Source organism: Lissotriton helveticus, chromosome 8 (genome assembly GCF_964261635.1).
Source record: "Lissotriton helveticus chromosome 8, aLisHel1.1, whole genome shotgun sequence".
Classification (NCBI taxonomy): domain Eukaryota; kingdom Metazoa; phylum Chordata; class Amphibia; order Caudata; family Salamandridae; genus Lissotriton; species Lissotriton helveticus.
In genome coordinates this window covers 59,832,922-59,852,395 of record NC_136069.1, presented here as the reverse complement: position 1 = coordinate 59,852,395, position 19,474 = coordinate 59,832,922, and the positions used below count along the sequence as shown (strand labels likewise).

General features: G+C 47.9%; 1 long non-coding RNA gene across 5 annotated transcripts in view; it reads right to left on the bottom strand.

Annotated features, from left to right (window-relative positions):
- LOC144772355 (uncharacterized) overlaps positions 1–19,474 on the bottom strand; it is a 250,308-nt gene that overhangs the window by 177,476 nt on the left and 53,358 nt on the right. For 2 of the 5 annotated variants that reach the window (XR_013599727.1, XR_013599726.1), the window contains exons 2-3: positions 14,117–14,180; positions 11,327–11,401 (exon numbers count right to left, since the gene is read on the bottom strand). The exons of 1 other annotated variant lie outside the window; for it this stretch is intronic. This is a non-coding gene — a long non-coding RNA (uncharacterized LOC144772355). The remainder of the gene's footprint in view (positions 1–11,326; positions 11,402–14,116; positions 14,181–19,474) is intronic. 2 more of the 5 variants (XR_013599728.1, XR_013599724.1) reach the window with 1 other exon arrangement.

The following is a 19,474-nucleotide window of genomic DNA, read 5'->3' as shown; positions in this document are numbered from 1 at the left end:
TTTACAGCTTGTACGTGGAAGAGGGTAGCATTTTAAAAGTCTATGCGTTTCCACTACTTTTTGCCTTTAAGTGTGCACTGGGTCCATGCCAATCAGCTTCGCAGGGCCTGTTTTCGTTCCCAAAACTGTACTTTTGTTTCCACAATTGGCACATCTCTGGCCACAGGCAAGCCCCTTGTAGAGGGTACCAGTGGTACTAAGGGCCTTGCAACCAGGGAGGGTCTCTAAAGACTCCAGCATATATTGTGCCACCCTCAGAGAGCCCTCATCTAACATATGCACACCATTGCAGACTGTGTGTTTTGGTGCATGCCCACAACCACTTCCTGATGCTTAGGTAAGTCACCCCTCTAGCAGGGCCTACGGCAGGCTGCTCTATACCACAGGTGAGGGCATAGATGCCTGAGAAAAATGCCTATACAATGTCTAAGTCCATTCTTAGACACTGAAGACCAGTGAAGCTATTCTGAGTACATGGGCTGGGAGTTTGTCATTATGAACTCCACAGATCCATGATGGCTTTACTGAATGCCAAGATGTTTGGTAGCAAACTTCTCAGTACAATAAACCCATGCTGATGCCAGTGTGGGAGTTATTGTAAAATGCACTCAGAGGGCATCCTAGAGGTGCCCCCCCACCCTCACCCCCGAGAAACCACTAACTTGTTATGTTATGTTATGTTATGTTATGTTAACCGGATTTATTACGCGCACAGATGCCCCAGCAAAGGGGCGTCCTGGCGCGAGAACACAACCAAAAACCGGACAGAGACTAAGAACACAACACAGCAGATAAAACTAGGGGACCAGGGGAAAGAGGAAGGTTTTTACTGCCTTCCTAAAAGCAAAAAGCCCCTCAATGGCACGGATATGCACAGGCAAAGAGTTCCACAACTTGGCGGCAAGAACTTGGAAGGAACGTCCGCCTGTCCTGGATCTCTTAAAGCGAGGAACAACAGCAAGATGAAGAGCAGAGGACCTCAGAGTACGAGTTGGCACATAGGGAGAGATTAAGTGCTGAAGGATCGGAGGGGAAGAAAGTTTAAGAATCTTGAAAGTTAGGATCAAAGATTTAAACTTTATTCTCTGTGCCACCGGGAGCCAATGAAGATTATAGATGGTTTTCCTGGCTGAACAGAACTTGGGCAAGCCAACCAGAGCCCTGGCGGCGGCGTTCTGAATACGTTGAAGGCGAGAAAGCTCAGCCTGGTTGACTCCAAGAAAAAGAGAGCTAACATAATCCAGTTTGGACAGGATCATGGCTTGCACGATAAGCTGACGAGTGGGAGCGTCGAAAAATTTGAAGGTGGACCGAAGCTGACGCAAAATCCCAAAGCAGGAAGCAGCGGTCTTTTTTGTGTGGGTGGTGAAACTCAAATGGGAGTCAAACCACACCCCAAGATTCTTTACTTCAGCAACAGGGATAGGAATAGGTCCGAGCTCTTGAGGCCACCAGCTATCATCCCACAGATGAATTTGCTTTCCCACAATGAGCACCTCGGTTTTTTTTGCGTTCAATTGTAGGAAATTGTCATTCATCCAATGTGCCACAGAGATAAGTCCCTCACGGAACTTGGCAGCCTCGAGATCGGAAGCCCCACTAATCGCAACCGCCAGCTGAGTGTCGTCTGCGTAGGACACGATGGAGAGGTTCCCACGCATGGCGACATCAGCTAGCGGCTGGACATAAAGATTGAATAGTGTGGGGCTTAGAGCCGATCCCTGTGGTACTCCCTGGGCAATCGCATGTGGTTTAGATTCGAAGGGGGGAATGCTGACCCTGAAGGAGCGATCAGATAAAAAAGATCTGAACCAATCAAGGGCCACCTTATCTACCCCAGCCTCAACCAGACGTTGGAGTAAAATGTCATGGGAGACAGTGTCAAAGGCGGCACTTAGATCGAGAAGCACAAGTGCCGCCGTATGACCCGAATCAACCAACATGCGAAGGTGTTCAGCCATGTACAGGAGCGCAGTCTCGGTACTGTGACCGGGCCTAAAACCATTCTGCGTAGGATCTAAAATATTCGCAGAATGGAGATGGTTTGCAAGAATGGCATTTACATGAGCCTCAGTCAGTTTGGCAGCCCACGGGAGGAGAGAAATGGGACGATAGCTTTCAGCTTTACCAGGATCTAAAGTAGATTTCTTCAAAATAGGAATTACCTGCGCCTGCTTCCAGGCGCAAGGTACGGAACCCGAGGATAGAGACAGATTGATAAGCTCACAAAGCGGGGGAAGACAGAGAGAGGAAGATTCCCTAAATTGTGAGGGCCGCAAAGGATCTTTAGGCGAGCCTGATTTCACTCTAATAGCGAGCTTATCAACTTCTTCCATAGAAAGCTCTGGAAAATAGGATAGTGCCATGGAGGTTTTAACCGTAGCCGTACTATACTGCCGAGAGCCAGTAGAACTGGGAAAAGTGCGATAAATCCCTTCCACTTTATTGATGAAAAAGGTGGCCAAATCCTCGCAATGAGAGGGGGAACTGATCGCCCTATTGGAAGCTCTACAGGTGGCAAGGTCTTTCAGTGCTTTAAAAATAAGTTTGCTAGGATTGCTACTCGCACTGAACTCACGAGAAAAATACGAAGCCCGGGCCCTACAAATGGCTCTATGGTAATTTTTGGTGGTAGTGCGGTACACAGCTTTACTAACCGGGTCGTAAGACTTACGCCACAGTCTTTCGGCTAGTTTACAGGATTTTTTTAGTAGCCGAAGAGCGCCATCATACCAACTTCCTTGTGTCTAGCTGACTGGTCTGCACTAGCCTACCACACACAGACATGTTTCTGACCCCAGAGGTGGAAGCCTTTGTGCTCTCGTGGGCCAGGAACAAAGCCTCCTTGAGGTGGAGGTGCTTTTCACCTACCCCCAAGCAGGAACAGAATTCAGGGCAGTGAGCCTCAAAGGATCCTGCCCTTTCTTATGCTAAGCGATACAAAAGGGGATGATGGACGGAGCGTTTGAACAAATCAAACACTCACCCCCAGTCAACTGATCTGGGTTTAATCCATCACCATTCTTTAGTTCACTCAGCCACCCCAGTTCAGACATGGCTATATGCAAATCAGTCTGACCCTGTGCCTTATGGGAAAGGTCCAGCCCGAACTGCCGAACCATGTCTTCCCTGGACCGGAAACAAGCATCCTGGGACCGGTTTCGGATTCATAATCCTCATCAGCCAGGCTATCTTGAATCCAGTGGCCAAGTGAACAAGGGACTCACGTCTGAGCATACCCTGCCACACTTAGGCGAACAAAGCGATACAAAGGGGGATGATGGACGGAGCGTTTGAACAAATCAAACACTCACCCCCAGTCAACTGATCTGGGTTTAATCCATCACCATTCTTTAGCTCACTCCGCTACCCCAGTTCAGACATGGCTATATGCAAATCAGTCTGACCCTGTGCCTTATGGGAACAGTCCAGCCCGAACTGCCAAGCCATGTCTTCCCTGGACCGGAAACAAGCATCCTGGGACCGGTTTCGGATTTATAATCCTCATCAGCCAGGCTATCTTGAATCCAGTGGCCAAGTGAACAAGGGACTCACGTCTGAGCATACCCTGCCACACTTAGGGCGAACAAAGCGATACAAAAGGGGATGATGGACGGAGCGTTTGAACAAATCAAACACTCACCCCCAGTCAACTGATCTGGGTTTAATCCATCACAATTCTTTAGTTCACTCAGCCACCCCAGTTCAGACATGGCTATATGCAAATCAGTCTGACCCTGTGCCTTATGGGAACAGTCCAGCCCGAACTGACAAGCCATGTCTTCCCTGGACCGGAAACAAGCATCCTGGACCGGTTTCGGATTCATAATCCTCATCAGCCAGGCTATCTTGAATCCAGTGGCCAAGTGAACAAGGGACTCACGTCTGAGCATACCCTGCCACACTTAGGGCGAACAAAGCGATACAAAAGGGGATGATGGACGGAGCGTTTGAACAAATCAAATACTCACCCCCAGCCAACTGATCTGGGTTTAATCCATCACCATTCTTTAGTTCACTCAGCCACCCCAGTTCAGACATGGCTATATGCAAATCAGTCTGACCCTGTGCCTTATGGGAACAGTCCAGCCCGAACTGCCAAGCCATGTCTTCCCTGGACCGGAAACAAGCATCCTGGGACCGGTTTCGGATTCATAATCCTCATCAGCCAGGCTATCTTGAATCCAGTGGCCATGTGAACAAGGGACTCACGTCTGAGCATACCCTGCCACACTTAGGGCGAACAAAGCGATACAAAAGGGGATGATGAACGGAGCGTTTGAACAAATCAAACACTCACCCCCCAGTCAACTGATCTGGGTTTAATCCATCACCATTCTTTAGTTCACTCAGCCACCCCAGTTCAGACATGGCTATATGCAAATCAGTCTGACCCTGTGCCTTATGGGAACAGTCCAGCCCGAACTGCCAAGCCATGTCTTCCCTGGACCGGAAACAAGCATCCTGGGACCGGTTTCGGATTCATAATCCTCATCAGCCAGGCTATCTTGAATCCAGTGGCCAAGTGAACAAGGGACTCACGTCTGAGCATACCCTGCCACACTTAGGGCGAACAAAGCGATACAAAAGGGGATGATGGACGGAGCGTTTGAACAAATCAAACACTCACCCCCAGTCAACTGATCTGGGTTTAATCCATCACCATTCTTTAGTTCACTCAGCCACCCCAGTTCAGACATGGCTATATGCAAATCAGTCTGACCCTGTGCCTTATGGGAACAGTCCAGCCCGAACTGCCAAGCCATGTCTTCCCTGGACCGGAAACAAGCATCCTGGGACCGGTTTCGGATTCATAATCCTCATCAGCCAGGCTATCTTGAGTCCAGTGGCCAAGTGAACAAGGGACTCACGTCTGAGCATACCCTGCCACACTTAGGGCGAACAAAGCGATACAAAAGGGGATGATGGACGGAGCGTTTGAACAAATCAAACACTCACCCCCAGTCAACTGATCAGGGTTTAATCCATCACCATTCTTAAGTTCACTCAGCCACCCCAGTTCAGACATGGCTATATGCAAATCAGTCTGACCTTGTGCCTTATGGGAACAGTCCAGCCCGAACTGCCAAGCCTTGTCTTCCCTGGACCGGAAACAAACATCCTGGAACCGGTTTCGGATTCATAATCCTCATCAGCCAGGCTATCTTGAATCCAGTGGCCAAGTGATTTGCATATAGCCATGTCTGAACTGGGGTGGCAGAGTGGGCTAAAGAACGGTGATGGATTCAACCCAGATCTTTTGACTCGGTGTGAGTGTTTGATTGATTCAGAGGCTCCGTCCATCACCACCCCCTTTTGTACCGCTTTTGGCCGCCATAAGTGTGGCAGGGTATGCTCAGACGTGAGTCCCTTGCTCACTTTGCCACCGGATTCAAGCAAGCCGGGCTGAAGACGGCTGGAATGCCAGAAACCGGTCCTCGGAAGCTTGTTTACGGTCCAGGGAAGACATGGCTTGGCAGTTCGGGCTGGACTGTTCCCATGAGGCACAGGGTCAGACTGATTTGCATATAGCCATGTCTGAACTGGGGTGGCAGAGTGGGCTAAAGAAGGGTGATGGATTCCACCCAGATCTTTTGACTGGGTGTGAGTGTTTGATTGATTCAGAGGCTCCGTCCATCACCACCCCCTTTTGTACCGCTTTTGGCCGCCATAAGTGTGGCAGGGTATGCTCAGACGTGAGTCCCTTGCTCACTTTGCCACTGGATTCAAGCAAGCCGGGCTGAAGACGGCTGGAATGCCAGAAACCGGTCCTCGGGAGCTTGTTTACGGTCCAGGGAAGACATGGCTTGGCAGTTCGGGCTGGACTGTTCCCATGAGGCACAGGGTCAGACTGATTTGTATATAGCCTTGTCTGAACTGGGGTGGCAGAGTGGGCTAAAGAACGGTGATGGATTCAACCCAGATCTTTTGACTGGGTGTGAGTGTTTGATTGATTCAGAGGCTCCGTCCATCACCACCCCCTTTTGTACCGCTTTTGGCCGCCATAAGTGTGGCAGGGTATGATCAGACGTGAGTCCCTTGCTCACTTTGCCACTGGATTCAAGCAAGCCGGGCTGAAGACAGCTGGAATGCCAGAAACCGGTCCTCGGAAGCTTGTTTCCGGTCCAGGGAAGACATGGCTTGGCAGTTCGGGCTGGACTGTTCCCATGAGGCACAGGGTCAGACTGATTTGCATATAGCCATGTCTGAACAGGGGTGGCAGAGTGGGCTAAAGAACGGTGATGGATTCAACCCAGATCTTTTGACTGGGTGTGAGTGTTTGATTGATTCAGAGGCTCCGTCCATCACCACCCCCATTTGTACCGCTTTCTTATGCTAGCCAGGTCCTTTCCAGCTAGTGGAATTGCCTTCACCCTTGACCAAGCCCCACTTTTGACAGCAAGGTGGGCGGTACAATTAGTAGGTAGGAGAGGTGTGTTCCCTCTCTGCCAGGACCACCCCTAAGGGGCCTTGGACCCAGGTGACCCCCTCCTTAGGAAACCCTCCATTTGAATGGAACGATTCTACCCAATCAGGTTAGGGGATGTCCCCCACCCGAAGGGAGGGGACATACAAAGGGTGTAGTCAACCTAAAAGGGAAGCAGCCAATTGGCTACTAGCTGCCAGTACCTATAAAGCCCCTAAATTCCTTATTTAGGGGCACCCCTGAACCTTGATCTTCAGATTACTGGAACCTACGAAGAAGGACGAAGAAGACATAGTACAGCAAAGCTTGAAGTCGACGATTGACTTGGCCTGAGCCCTACCAGCCTGTCTCCAGATTGAAGTGCTTGCAAAGAAGACGATGCCTGTCCTGTGGCCAGTGACTTCTAAGAACCCCAGGAAGACTTCCACTCTTCAACAAAAACCAGATCTCCCGAAGGCAGAGGCCCTGTCCAGAAAACTCCAACTTTAAAGGACTCCGGATCCAGGCGGATCCACAACCTCTGCCCACTCGGCACCCAACACTCACGGCCCGAGTCTGAGTGGCTCACCTGTCCAGTGAAGTCTCCCCAGCAATCCAGACCGCGACTCTATCAGTGATGGATCTCTTCTGGACCCTATGAAGTCGCCTGCAGCCTTTACACGAAGGGTCCCTATGACTGCGATCGGCTGCAGTAGAGAAAATCCGACACCAAAAGGCACCCCTGTATCCTCAGCCCTCTAACCTTGGACAGCCCAGCCAATGGTGCCCAGACCTTCTCTTGCACCCCAACTTACCTGTCTATCCCGTGGTCACCTTCACCCAGCCTCCTAGTCCGATCCTGCAGCCTCTTTGTGCGACTGAGATCCTCCATTCATTTGCATTAGGAGCCTTACACTGATTTGCACCTTGCACCCAGCCGCCCATGTGCTGCTGGTGGTGTAGCTTTGGTGTTACCTTGTGCCCCCGTGCTTGCTTTAACCCCCGGGGACTGTGCCTTGAAAGGAGTACTAACCTGCTAACCGCACATCTTATGGGTGCTCCAGTCTCCGTTCACGAACATTGGGCCTAGTGACCTTTGCACCCGGCCGCCTGAGTGCCGCTGGTGGTGCAATACCCACCTCAATCTGACCCTTGCCCAGTGTTAGTCTAAACCTCTGAAGACTGGAAGAGTAAGTTATGTAGTTAGCTGTTAATGCTTATAACGGTTTTCCTTCCATCGGATTGCATTGTGTTTCTCCTATTGCATTTAACTGTCTATCTTTTGCAACTGCCAAGTCTCCTACTGTTTCTGATTGACATCCCAAAAGTATTACTCATACTGTAAAGTATTTCTATTACCTTTTGAAAGACATTTCCTACTGCATTTTTTAAAAGAATTATTACTCTCAAAACTGTTACTTACCTGCAACTGGGTTCCTCCTGGGTCTAAAATAAAATAACAAAGTAATGACTATTTATACAAAACAATTGGTCTTGGAGAGTGTGTGTAATAATTTCTTGCCTGAGAGTGTAGAACAAATGTTTAAAAAGCCCTCTGATAAGCCTAACTGCTTGACCGCACTATCACAAATAGAGCTTTTAGTAATATCTACTGTAGCCTCAGTAAGCCTCTGGGGATCCACTGGACTCTATCCACACTATACCTTACTATACCTTTGCTAATAGCATATAGAGAGCCAGTTTCGTACAACTACCTCTGTCATTGCAGGGGATTGGCTTCCAAGAGAATAGCATGCATTGGTGCAGAGGTTATAAGCAGGTAGGGATTAAAATCTTGCAAGACAAAATGGTGTCACTCATATTGTCAATGCAATGTAAGCGTACTGGCAAACAAGATTCAACACTTGCGCGCAAGATGTCACCTCTGGTGTTTCCAAACGGCAGGAAGATCATACAAAGGTATACATTTTGCAGAAGTAGCTAGTTTACTCCTGCGCCATCTATGACCTTTCCAATTTGCGAGTCGCAAATTACGTAATTTTGAGACTCGCAAATTGGAATTTACAACAGTGTCTCAGACATTGTTTGTGATTCCTAATGGGGTTGCAAATTGCCTGCCTCATTAGTATTCATGAGGCAGGTGCAATTTGCGACCACATTTGGAATGGCTAGCACTCCCAGGGATGGTGGCCTGCTGGGGTCAGCAGACCACCATGTCTGTGACTGCTCTCCAAATAAAGCATTTTTTTTTAAAATATCCGTGGGACCACTGCCTGCTCCTAAAAAAATAATTTCAATGCCAGTCACAAAGGGGAAGGGGTCCTCTGGGGACCCCTTCTGTTTGAGAGTGACTTACCACCCATTTGAAATGGGTGTTAAACTGCGAGGGGCAGATTTATGAAGGCCTAGCGCCGCCGATGCGTCATTTTTAACATGGGAAAAAGTGACGCACCGGCGGCGCAAGGCCTTCATAAATCTGCCCCCGAGTGTTCTGCGGCTGCAAAGCAATCTTACATTGAAGTGCGAGTCTCTATTTAGATGGGATGCCTCTTGGAACGCCCCATCCTAATAGTGAGTCGCAAACCCTATTTTGCGAGTCGGTAATAGGTTACCGACTCACAAAATAGGGTTTGTAAATAGGCCAACCTATTATGCAGTAGCAAACGGGCCGATTTCCCATTTGTGACTGCAAAAGACGGTCGTACATCTGGCCCTATATTTAATATAGTAGGCAAGAGCAAAATATTGTGGTAATTGTTAGGTTAACTAAAATATCAATGATTAAATGGTTAGTAAATAGAGGGAGTGTTAGCCATCAGATCGGTTTTACATTTTTTTAAGGCACTCCTTTTCGTTAAAGGAAACTCGCTGGCATTAAAAATATTTCTTTGAAACAGCTTAAGAGTTGCCGCTGTCCTCTCCCAAGCAAAGTATACAAGTGCACATGATATTACATGCCACATGGTGGCAGTGTTGTTCATCTAATGGAGGAGGATTGTCCAACACATCTACTTCCATCGACGATTTATTTCATTTTGTTCAGATTGGCTTGAGTTTTTTAAATTCAAGGGCAGGTCCAGCTTTAGTGCTGGTGGCACCCAGTGTAATAATCTTTTTGGGTGCCCCCATGACCCCTTCCTCACTATCACCCCGCAAAAGTGCGACTTCATCGTTCCATAGCCCCTATCTCACATACATTTAATTTGTTTTAAAGTGCTGGTAAAGGTTGGCTTTACTAATCCACACAGCTATTCATATAAAATACAGATCTGTCCTTTGCTAGAGGCATACTAATCCTCTGCCATACTTTATGGCGAGTCAAAACTGCAATTAGACAAAACTCTGAGCTCTCACTCTAGCAGGAACATTAATGAAAAGAGTTATCTTTACATTTTTAATAGTGCCTGAAAGCTGGAGCCACAAGGAACTTGGCAGCAGGTGCTTTTAACCCCTTGGCCGCGGCGGAATGCGCTAGGGGGCAGGGGGGGCCGTGCGGCGCCACCATGCTCGTGACGGAACCACTCCGTCACGAGCCGCGGTGGCGCTGTGCTTGTGACGGAATGGTTCCGTCATGGCCCCGCCCGCTCAATAGAACGCGCCGGGCAGGCGCGAAATCAGCGACGCGCAGGCGTGGCGGCCGGGCCGTGACGGAACCATTCAGTCACCAGCACAGCCCCACCGTGGCACGTGACGGAATGGTTCCATCACGAGCATGCAAGTGGTTAAATAGTAAGTTATTGCTCAAAACAGCGCCTGGAGGTCAGTGCCCCATTGACATTCTGATGAGTCTTTCTCACTGTCACGCAAAACATGAGATATTTCCACAATATTTCCCCCACTGGTCCACCAAAATTTGGAGAATCCTTCCCGGTTGTAAATTGCTATGTATGCAAAATGTGGCTGGGATGGGTGCGAGTGGAATATGTTGGAGAATGCGTTTTCTGTGAGTGAATGAGTGATGGGAAGGAGATTTGGGGAAGAAAATTAACACATGAGATATTATTCTAAATGTATGGCGTTTTTAAAGAAAATGTAAAACAAAAATTGTGTTTGTGAAAATATGTTTTGATATTAAAGGGTTGAAAAAGGTTGAAATATTTTAAAACAATTTTATGGATCTGTAAATGGCAGAATATGACAGCATATATTGACCTTGTAAATCATAATTTAAAAAAATTTAAATAAAACAATACGACAAAGTAATATGGGGCAGATTTATGAAGGCCTTGCGCCGCCGGTGCGTCATTTTTAACATGGGAAAAAGTGACGCACCGGCGGCGCAAGGCCTTCATAAATCTGCCCCTATGTATTTATAGTCTTAAATAGTTTCAGGTCACTCCACTGCAGCACTCTGAGCTGCCTTGAAGAGATACATGTCAAGTGGGCTTCATCATTCAGTTTTGCCTTTTGCCCCCCCTATCCCAGACCTCAAATTAGAATAGTAGAGGGTACCTCTCTTTATTTTTAATATACACACTACTGTGCCTCTCAAGATATCTTCGGTAATGGTGGGGATATAGGTCTGGTCCATACTTTACCTTGTGGGAACAGAGCAGAAACTGTGTCCAGGGGATGGGAAGAAAGTGGTAGAATCAGTTTCACGTCAGTCACTTGTCACACCGTGCTGACTTGTGTGTTGTCTTTTTGTGCCCCTTTCACTGACTGTACCGCATGTGCTTTCATGCATTGACACAGGTGCATCTCCAGCACTTCCTATCAGCATTTTGATACTCGTCCTCCCCCATGCTTTCTTCTTTTTCCTGTGATGGTTCTGTGGCTTGGGGTAAGGAGTTGGGCCAGCGGGGACACAGACCCTATCACTGAATATCAAGTGACTAATTTGGTACCCGAGTCTCTCGCTGTCTTCTTTATTCTTTGGATATGAGACTTGTGCTTACATTTGTTTACTTCCTCATCCAATTAAAAAATCAAGCACCTCTGGAAATATTGCTCTCTTACCTTTGCCACCTGGGGTCATCGGCTGTTCAAATCTCTTTCCAACTGAGGCGAGAGTAGGCAACTACCGGTCCAAGCCTAATAGAAGTGTAAAATATGTTTATTAGGCAAACATGAGAAAAATAGCGATGTCACAGCCCAGAGAGACAAAGCTTCGCAGCACCTAGGGCCTCATTTATGAGGCCTTGCATGAGTTTTGCGCTTCCGATGCGTCACTTTTTGTGACGCATTGGCGGCGTAAAACTTGCCTCCTGATGCGCACTATTTACAAAGTGACGCATCTAAGCAGATGCGTCACTTTGTAAACCCCTGCGCTACATTATACCTGCGTCAGGTATAATGTATGCAGGGGGGGCGTTCACACGCAAAAAGCCTCGTAATAGTGACACAGTGAAATCTATGAGATTTCACTGCGTCACTTTTAGGACGCTGTTGCGTCAAAATCTTGCGCCTGCCTCACAGCAGGCATAAGACTGACGCAAGCCCTTTCACATGGGGCTTTCCCCATGTGAAAGGACGCATTGCTGGAGTTGCGTCACTTTTGTGACACACCCCAACAATGCGTGACTTTTGCGCTTACAGATACGTCAGAAATACTGACGTATCTGTAACTCCTTGCGACATGATGCGTCATATTATAAATATGACGCATCAATCATGTCGCAGGGAGAGCGCAGTGAAAAGTGACGCATCGCTGTTTTCACGCAGCGATGCGTTACTTTTCATAAATAAGGCCCCTAGTATGGCGCGGATTTACGAGTTCTGGTGCATCTCTGCAAATCAGCAGAGATGCGCCAGAAAAGATGCGTCACGCAATTCCCTTCCTGTGCCACCATAAATGCGTCGCATTTACAATGTGGCGCACCGTGGCGCAAGGATGGGGCGATACGTGTCGCATCCTGTGGCATAAGGGTGGCGCATTGCAGGAGTCGTGTCACAAGTGCGACGCAGCTCCAGCAATGCTCAGGGGCGCCCTATGCCTAACATGCTGCGTCACTCCTTACGCCAGCTTCAAGCAGGCGCAGGGTTTTGACATAGCATGGACGTAAAAGTGACTCAGTGAAATCTTATAGATTTCACTGCATCACTTTTAAAAGGCGTTCCTGCGACGGAACGCCAACTCAGTGCCGGAACACCCACATGAAACCTAACGTAGGTTTCATGTGGCGCAGGGCTTTACAACGTGACGCATCTCCCTAGATGCATCACGTTGTAAATAAGGTGCAACGTGGCGCGCGGTTTATGCCGCCGCTGAGTTACAGAAGTAACCCAACAGCGGCGTAAATGTGGCACATGGGGCTTGTAAATCTGCCCCCCTGTGTTCACATAGCTGAAACAGCATGCAAGTGCCAGAAACTGAAACTTGAAATCATGGCACTAGCAGGTGCAGGATTTTCTCACGAGAAGAGTGCAAACACGCCTTCAGGAAAGATACACCAGTGAAAACCTCAGACGCTGAGTGAGCTTCATTAGAAATTCTCTTTTTTTCCTGTGTCAAGGGCCAAAACAAGGGCTGTGCGTGTCAGAGGCGACAGAATTCATAACACCTGCATGGACGTGAAAAAAGCTGATAGTTAATACACATGGCAGTTGTTAATGCAGTATTGAATCTATATAACAGGAAAATGAATGCACATTGTCCATGATGTTACTTCTGTAGCCTGTGCTTCGATCGTATTGATGTTGGGTAATAGCTCTGGGTGGTTGTCATTCTCCAGATTGAATTGTCAGACACCTATGCTTGCTTTTAAGAGCCTACCGAGAGATGCGACTCACATATCCTTGTTTTCGCTGTTATTCCAGACACAATACGAGTTTCGATGACGCCTACAAACCTGGAAGTGCGGAGGACGTCCTAAAACTCACCTGTGAAGTATCTATGAAGACCAGGGCTTTAAGTGTGGGGGGGGGGGGGTCTGAGCCCCCCAGTTTTTTTTGGAGGGCATCGAAATGGGGCTCTAGGGGGCTCTATTTTCGGGCCACAAAGGTCAAAGGTAGGGTGAGCAGACGTCCCGGTTTTTGTTTGGTGTTACTACGGTGGGTAACATGTCTTGATGGTGAAATACTGCCAATTTCGTTTTTCACTATTGAAAGGCTATCTTGCCCATAGGATAACATGGGGAATGCTGTGTGACATGTTTACCTGCATATCTTCCCATAACGGCAAGATAGACATAGGGAATCTGGTATCCCTGAACTCAGGCGCGCAACACCCATTGGACTCAAAGGCCTTCAGCACCCTCCCCCCGTGGTGTGTGGCAGCCCAGGATGCACACCACACACACAGCTGCACCCGAGCACTTCACAGGTCTTTAAAAGAACATTTGCATGTTAATGAGGCTTTGTTGTTGTTTCACCCCTTCTAAGAGCCCCTGCAGCTCCACTCTGACTATTGCTTAAAGATTCAGCCCCCCCCTGAAAAATTTTCCTAGCCCCCCCCCCCCCCCCAATTTGGCTCTAGTTGCGCCTCTGCCTGAACTCAGAATTTAATAACACATCCTTTAGTGAAGATGGTTTTTAAATTCTAAGTTTGGAAATAGCAAATGTTTCTTTAAAGTGTTTGGTATTTTATTGCTTATACTTAATAAATATACTTGTTTGCCTATTTTATTATTCTTTGCTGGATGCGACTTCATGATTTTCTTAAGCACACAATGCTAGTTATCTTGATTTAGACCATGCCCGTACTTAGATAGGCCACACCCCTTTAAGAAAATTGCCACGCCCATTTTAGAGCACCACCAGTTTTTTTCCCCACTTAAAGCCCTGATGAAGATCCATCAACACACTCACCTGTCTGTCACCTGGTACCTCCGGCAGGAGTCCCATGCTTAGGCCCGCACCCAGTCCACAAGTCCTAAAAAAAAAGAAGTGGGGGGGACGCTCCAAGTTAGGTGGTGGCACCGGAAATGACGTCACGACAGGAAGTGACGTCAAGAGCTTTGCCGGGTTTGGTCTGAAATGTGTGAATACATACAAGTTACAAGTAGAGGTATAATACTACAATAAGTGGCAGTCACTCAAAAAACAAGAACGCACTATACACAGGTCCCATTCCTCGGATTACATGGGTATTACAGACTCGGGCTGTAGGCTCTACGGGCATCTGTTGGGGTCCCTGGAAGTGACATGCAGGGCGTGTAGACAGCGCAGCTCCTTGGCGCCTCCGCTGTGCTCTGAGAACGGCTGGCAAGGGGAGGGCGCAAGGTGGAAGGGGAGATTAGTCTGAGCCTCGGGTGCAATTGAAAGGCTATCATTCGCGCGCAGGTGCAGACTCGGGTACCGGCTCCATCTTTTGGGCAGGGTGGACGGCGTCCACCCAGCAAAAACCCGGTAAAATAAGTGGGAGGACGCCGTCCACCCACGTGGTACCCCGACTCGAGCCCTGCCCGCACCATTCTCTCGCTCACGGTCAGTCCAGGGCCGGCGTACCTGGAGAGGCACTCAGCCAGTATGGAGCGGGTGTCCGAGACGTCTTACCGGCTGACCCTCCCCAGCGAGCGGCTCTCAGACCGGGACCAGGTCCACCAGTGTCGTAACAAACCTTGAAAACACATGGAGCCCCCCCCGTGGCCCGACCCATCACCTACCACTTTGGATGGATGGACAGATGGGTGGGTGGTGTTGGTACGGATGGATGGATGTGGGTAGATGGATGGATGGATGTGTGGCTGAGGCTAGATGGATGGACGGATGGATGGATGAGCGGACGGAGGTACGGATGGATGGATGATGATAGGTGGATGGTTGGGTGGCTAGGTGGATGGACAGATGGGTGTGTAGTGGCGTGGCGGACGGATAGATGGATGGATGAACGGATGTGTGTGTGGCTAGGGATGGACAGATGGATATGTGGCTGGAGATGGATGGACGGGTGGACTGAGGAATGGATGGATGAAAGGATGGGTGTGTTGCTGGGGATGGTTGCTTGGGCGGATGGATGGATGGGTGGGTAGGTGGATGGGCGGACAGACAGATGGATAGATGGATGGATGAACGGATGTGTGTGGCTAGGGATGGACGGATGGATATGTGGCTGGGGATGAATGGATGGACGGATGGACAGAGGTACGGCTGGATGAATGAAAGGATGGGTGTATGGATGGCTGAATGGATGGATGGATGGACAGACGGATGGATGAATGCAGCAGCGAGTGATGCAGTTAAGCTCAGCGGGCGGGTGATGTTGACTGACGTTGGAATAGGATTTATTTATTCATTTAATATACTCTATTCTATTGTCTATAGATCCCCCCTCCGGTGCTTAACTGCACCGGCCCCTGCTGGATGGATGGATAGTTGAATCGATGGATGGATGGACAGGTGGATGGAATGATGGATGTGTGGCTGGGGATGGGTGGATGATTGGTTGGTTGGATGGATGGATATTTGGGTGAGTGGAATGGGTGGACTGGATTTGAAAGTTAGGATGCACATGAAATAGTAGTCGGCAGTGGGAGGCGACAGGACACTAGGGCCAGCTGGGGTCTGATTTCAGAAGTAGGCATGCAGCAATGGTGGCTGGGAGGCAAAGAGGTGCCAGTCACAGACTCTCCTCTCCCCAGGCCTGTAAGGGGTGCCACAGTAACCAGACCCTTCCTTAAGCTTCTCTCTAGAGTCTCGACAACCCAAAGGGACCACAGGCTTTTGCTAGACTGTCTCCGACTCATCAGTGAGTGGGGGCCCCATGCCACCTAGACTCGGCCTGTGATTCTCTGCCCCTAAAGGCCTCTCCACAGCCTCTCTCCATCACTCCTGTGAGCCGCCATTGTCCCGGTGAACAGCCCCCAGTGCCGGCAGTCAATGCCCAAATGTCATGCGCACTTCCCTGTTCTAAAATCCAGTACTTGTAAAGCGCACGAATCACCCCCGAAGGGGTCTCTCGGCACTGGGGGGCGTTGGGAAGATTAAGCAAGCTATTGCCCAGTCGCATGGTGCTGAGCAGACCCCTGCCGCCGGAGCCGGGGATCGAACCGTGATCCTCAGCGTCCAGGTCAGGCGCCCTGGCCACGGCGCCATACCTCTCCTCTATACATGGAGAACACGCCCACCCCTACAGCCCCTGGCTGAGCGCTGTGTCACGGCACTCAGCACTGTGATTGGCTTAGGTGGTTAGGGGAGGGAGCCTGGCTGCCTGCTTACTGTTCCTGGAAGCGGACTCAGGAGAGCAGAAGCACAGAAGATGTGGGACATGGTCTCGAGGTAAGGTTTTTTGTTGTTGAAATTTCTAAACCCCACTCTTCCCAAGAGACACCCCCTGTAACCCACCCACAACACCCCCTGCGACCCTGCACTCGCCCCCTCGCAAGAAATGCCAGCCGCCCCTGTGGAATACTGCAAGTGAAAAAGAGTAAGGAGGGGGCAGTAGGGCTTCCCTGGGGAGCAGGGAAATATAGAAGAGGTAGAGAACAGTTTGTTGGGATGAGCATGCAGGTTGAGAAGGTTGCTAGCAAGGCCTGATGGACCATGATATGGAATACCCCAGATAGGTCCAGCAGCACAGGGAATCAGTGGACCCATCTGTCGAGTTGGCAGCGTAGTGTCTTGTGTATTATAGAGTGCAAAACACCTATGGCTCCTCACAGACTCAGTAGTCTAGTGATGTAGGTGATTAGGTGTGGTTAATAAACTTCATGGCGCAGTACGTGCCAGTTACCTGTTACACTCTGAGAAATAAAGATGTGTAATCCTGAGCTCTGTGTGTGGCGTAATTAATTTACATGTTACCGAGCTGGGCAGGATGCTACAGTCGGCTACCCAGTAAATGTTGTACACTAGATGGCTAGGAGTCAGGGGGGATGCTGGGTTTAAGGTGCAACCACAGTTCAAGTGCTTTTGATGTGCTTCCACAATACCGTTGGTATAGAAAACAATGTTCCTAGACTACTTAAAGTTACAATTTAGTAGTAAAAAGCATTCATTAAGTAAAAATATATCAGGTACATATAGAATTCACATTGTATCTTTTATGTACCACCAATTCCTTCACGATTCGAGCACGTATATCTACAAAAGACACAAAGGCACAGAGTATAATTCAAAATGGTGTCTGTTTTATTTATCAATTATTTTTATATTTATCACAGATCACCATATTCAATGTTCCATTAGAAAAGGTTGCTCCAAAGGGAGTGTGAAAAAGGAAAGTGCCCGTGAAGTAGGACAGATATAAAGGAGAGGAATCCAAAAGATAAACTAAACAGTAAGTTTCATATTCTAACATTCTTGGTAAACTGGACGTGGTTCACAGTGGCACCAGTTTTACACGTAGACCTGTCCCTCATGTATTTACAAGTATTTATTATCTTCTATACATAAAAGCAAAAGTGCACAACACAATTCTTAGACTACAGTTGTAATAATCACAGACGTAGAGTTTCTTTATTCCAAAAGGGTGTACAATCAAAACACGGATTTTTGCAGCCGACGCGTTTCGTCCACTAGGGACTTCTTAAGGGCTGCCATAAAAACAAACTTATAAACATACAATTAAAATCTAGGTTAAAAAGACACTTGGTCATAGAATCAGCCAGGCTTTATTATAAATAATAACCTACAAGTTATATTATTTCAATCGACCAGTATAGTCAAACTCATTAGAGCTATGCAACCAGTACCAGACTAGGATATTGGGCCAAATTGTTTACTGTATTAAGATTATGTACGATGATGGATCCGTTATTTTGTTTTTTCTTCCTTTTGTTCTGAAATTAGTTTGGTATAATAGTGATGGTACTGGTTGCATAGGCTCTAATGAGTTTGACTATACTGGTCGATTGAAATAATATAACTTGTAGGTTATTATTTGTAATGCGTAAGGATTGATGCAGCATGTTAGAGATAGGGCACCCCCGAGCTTTGCTGGAGCTGCACCGCGCTTGCGACGCAACTCCAGCAATGTGCTGCCTTTCCAGGGGGGTGGGGGGGGGGAAGAGAGGGGGATGCGACACGCATCTGCCCATCTATGCTCCACAGAGCGCCGCATTGTAAATGCGGCGCATCAGTGGTGGCGCACGGTTGGGCAGATGCATCGCAACTCTTCTGGCGCATCCCTGCTGATTAGTACAGATGCGCCAGAAGTAGTAAATCTGCCCCTTAGTTCCTAAACCACATGCATCATCACATCCTGAACTAAGGGATCTGTCCCTGTGAACATTACAGCAGTTCCAGATTATTCATTGATAAAGTTTTATATAGCGCAATCAAGATTGTTCCTGAAGGAATTGTTTGGGACGCAGTATCGTATGATGTGTATGGTCCTACTAAACTTTTGCGAATTGCTTATTTGTTTAAAATCACCTTAAATGATATCATCACCTCTAGTACTTTCGCTGATGATTGGGACATTAAAACTGTGTATATTTTGCTTGCAGATGTAGAGCAATCAGCTGCAATGTCTAATCATGAATTGTATGATGATACATCTAATTAAGGAGACGCTCTGTTATCAACATTATGGTCACCAACTTTTTACACAAAGCTAGTATCCTACATGTTGTGTATAATTACACACAGTGGAAACAATACTCAACACCGCTAAAAGGTAGTTCACAGATATTTGGACAGTAGTTTGCTTATTTTTCAGGTTTTAAAACATCAGGCCCAGCCTCATATTTTTATAGGGTTGCACTATCTATACAGGCACAGAAAAATATGCTAAAAAACACATAGTTCATATACTCTGCTTCCTTTATTTCCCAACTGTCTATCCAGGGTTTTGACTTTTGGAAAGACACCATAGACACAAAATCTGAACACCTCAACGCTTTCCTAGGTGAAGCAACACTTGTCCCTTCTTTCTGAAGACATAGATCTCTTTTTTATTAGGTCCTCGGAGCCCCCATCAAAAGCGCTTTTTGTATGGAATATACAAAGAGTTGTGGAAGATTTCTCAACAGGAAGCTGCTGAGAGATTCCGCGAGTTTAGAAAAGGCTTTGGCTGTGGTTGTCAATGGTATTAACACATCATCATCTAGGATTTATTCCCTATGCAACATAGTGTCTTCTGCAATTGACATGATACAGCAAGACATGTCTATTTTACAATATGAACAGTCACAATTATGGTCCATCGTAATTCTGAGCTGGACGTTACAAACATTACATTCTGGCCATGTGCCATGGCGTTACATCAACAGTACTATTTTGTTT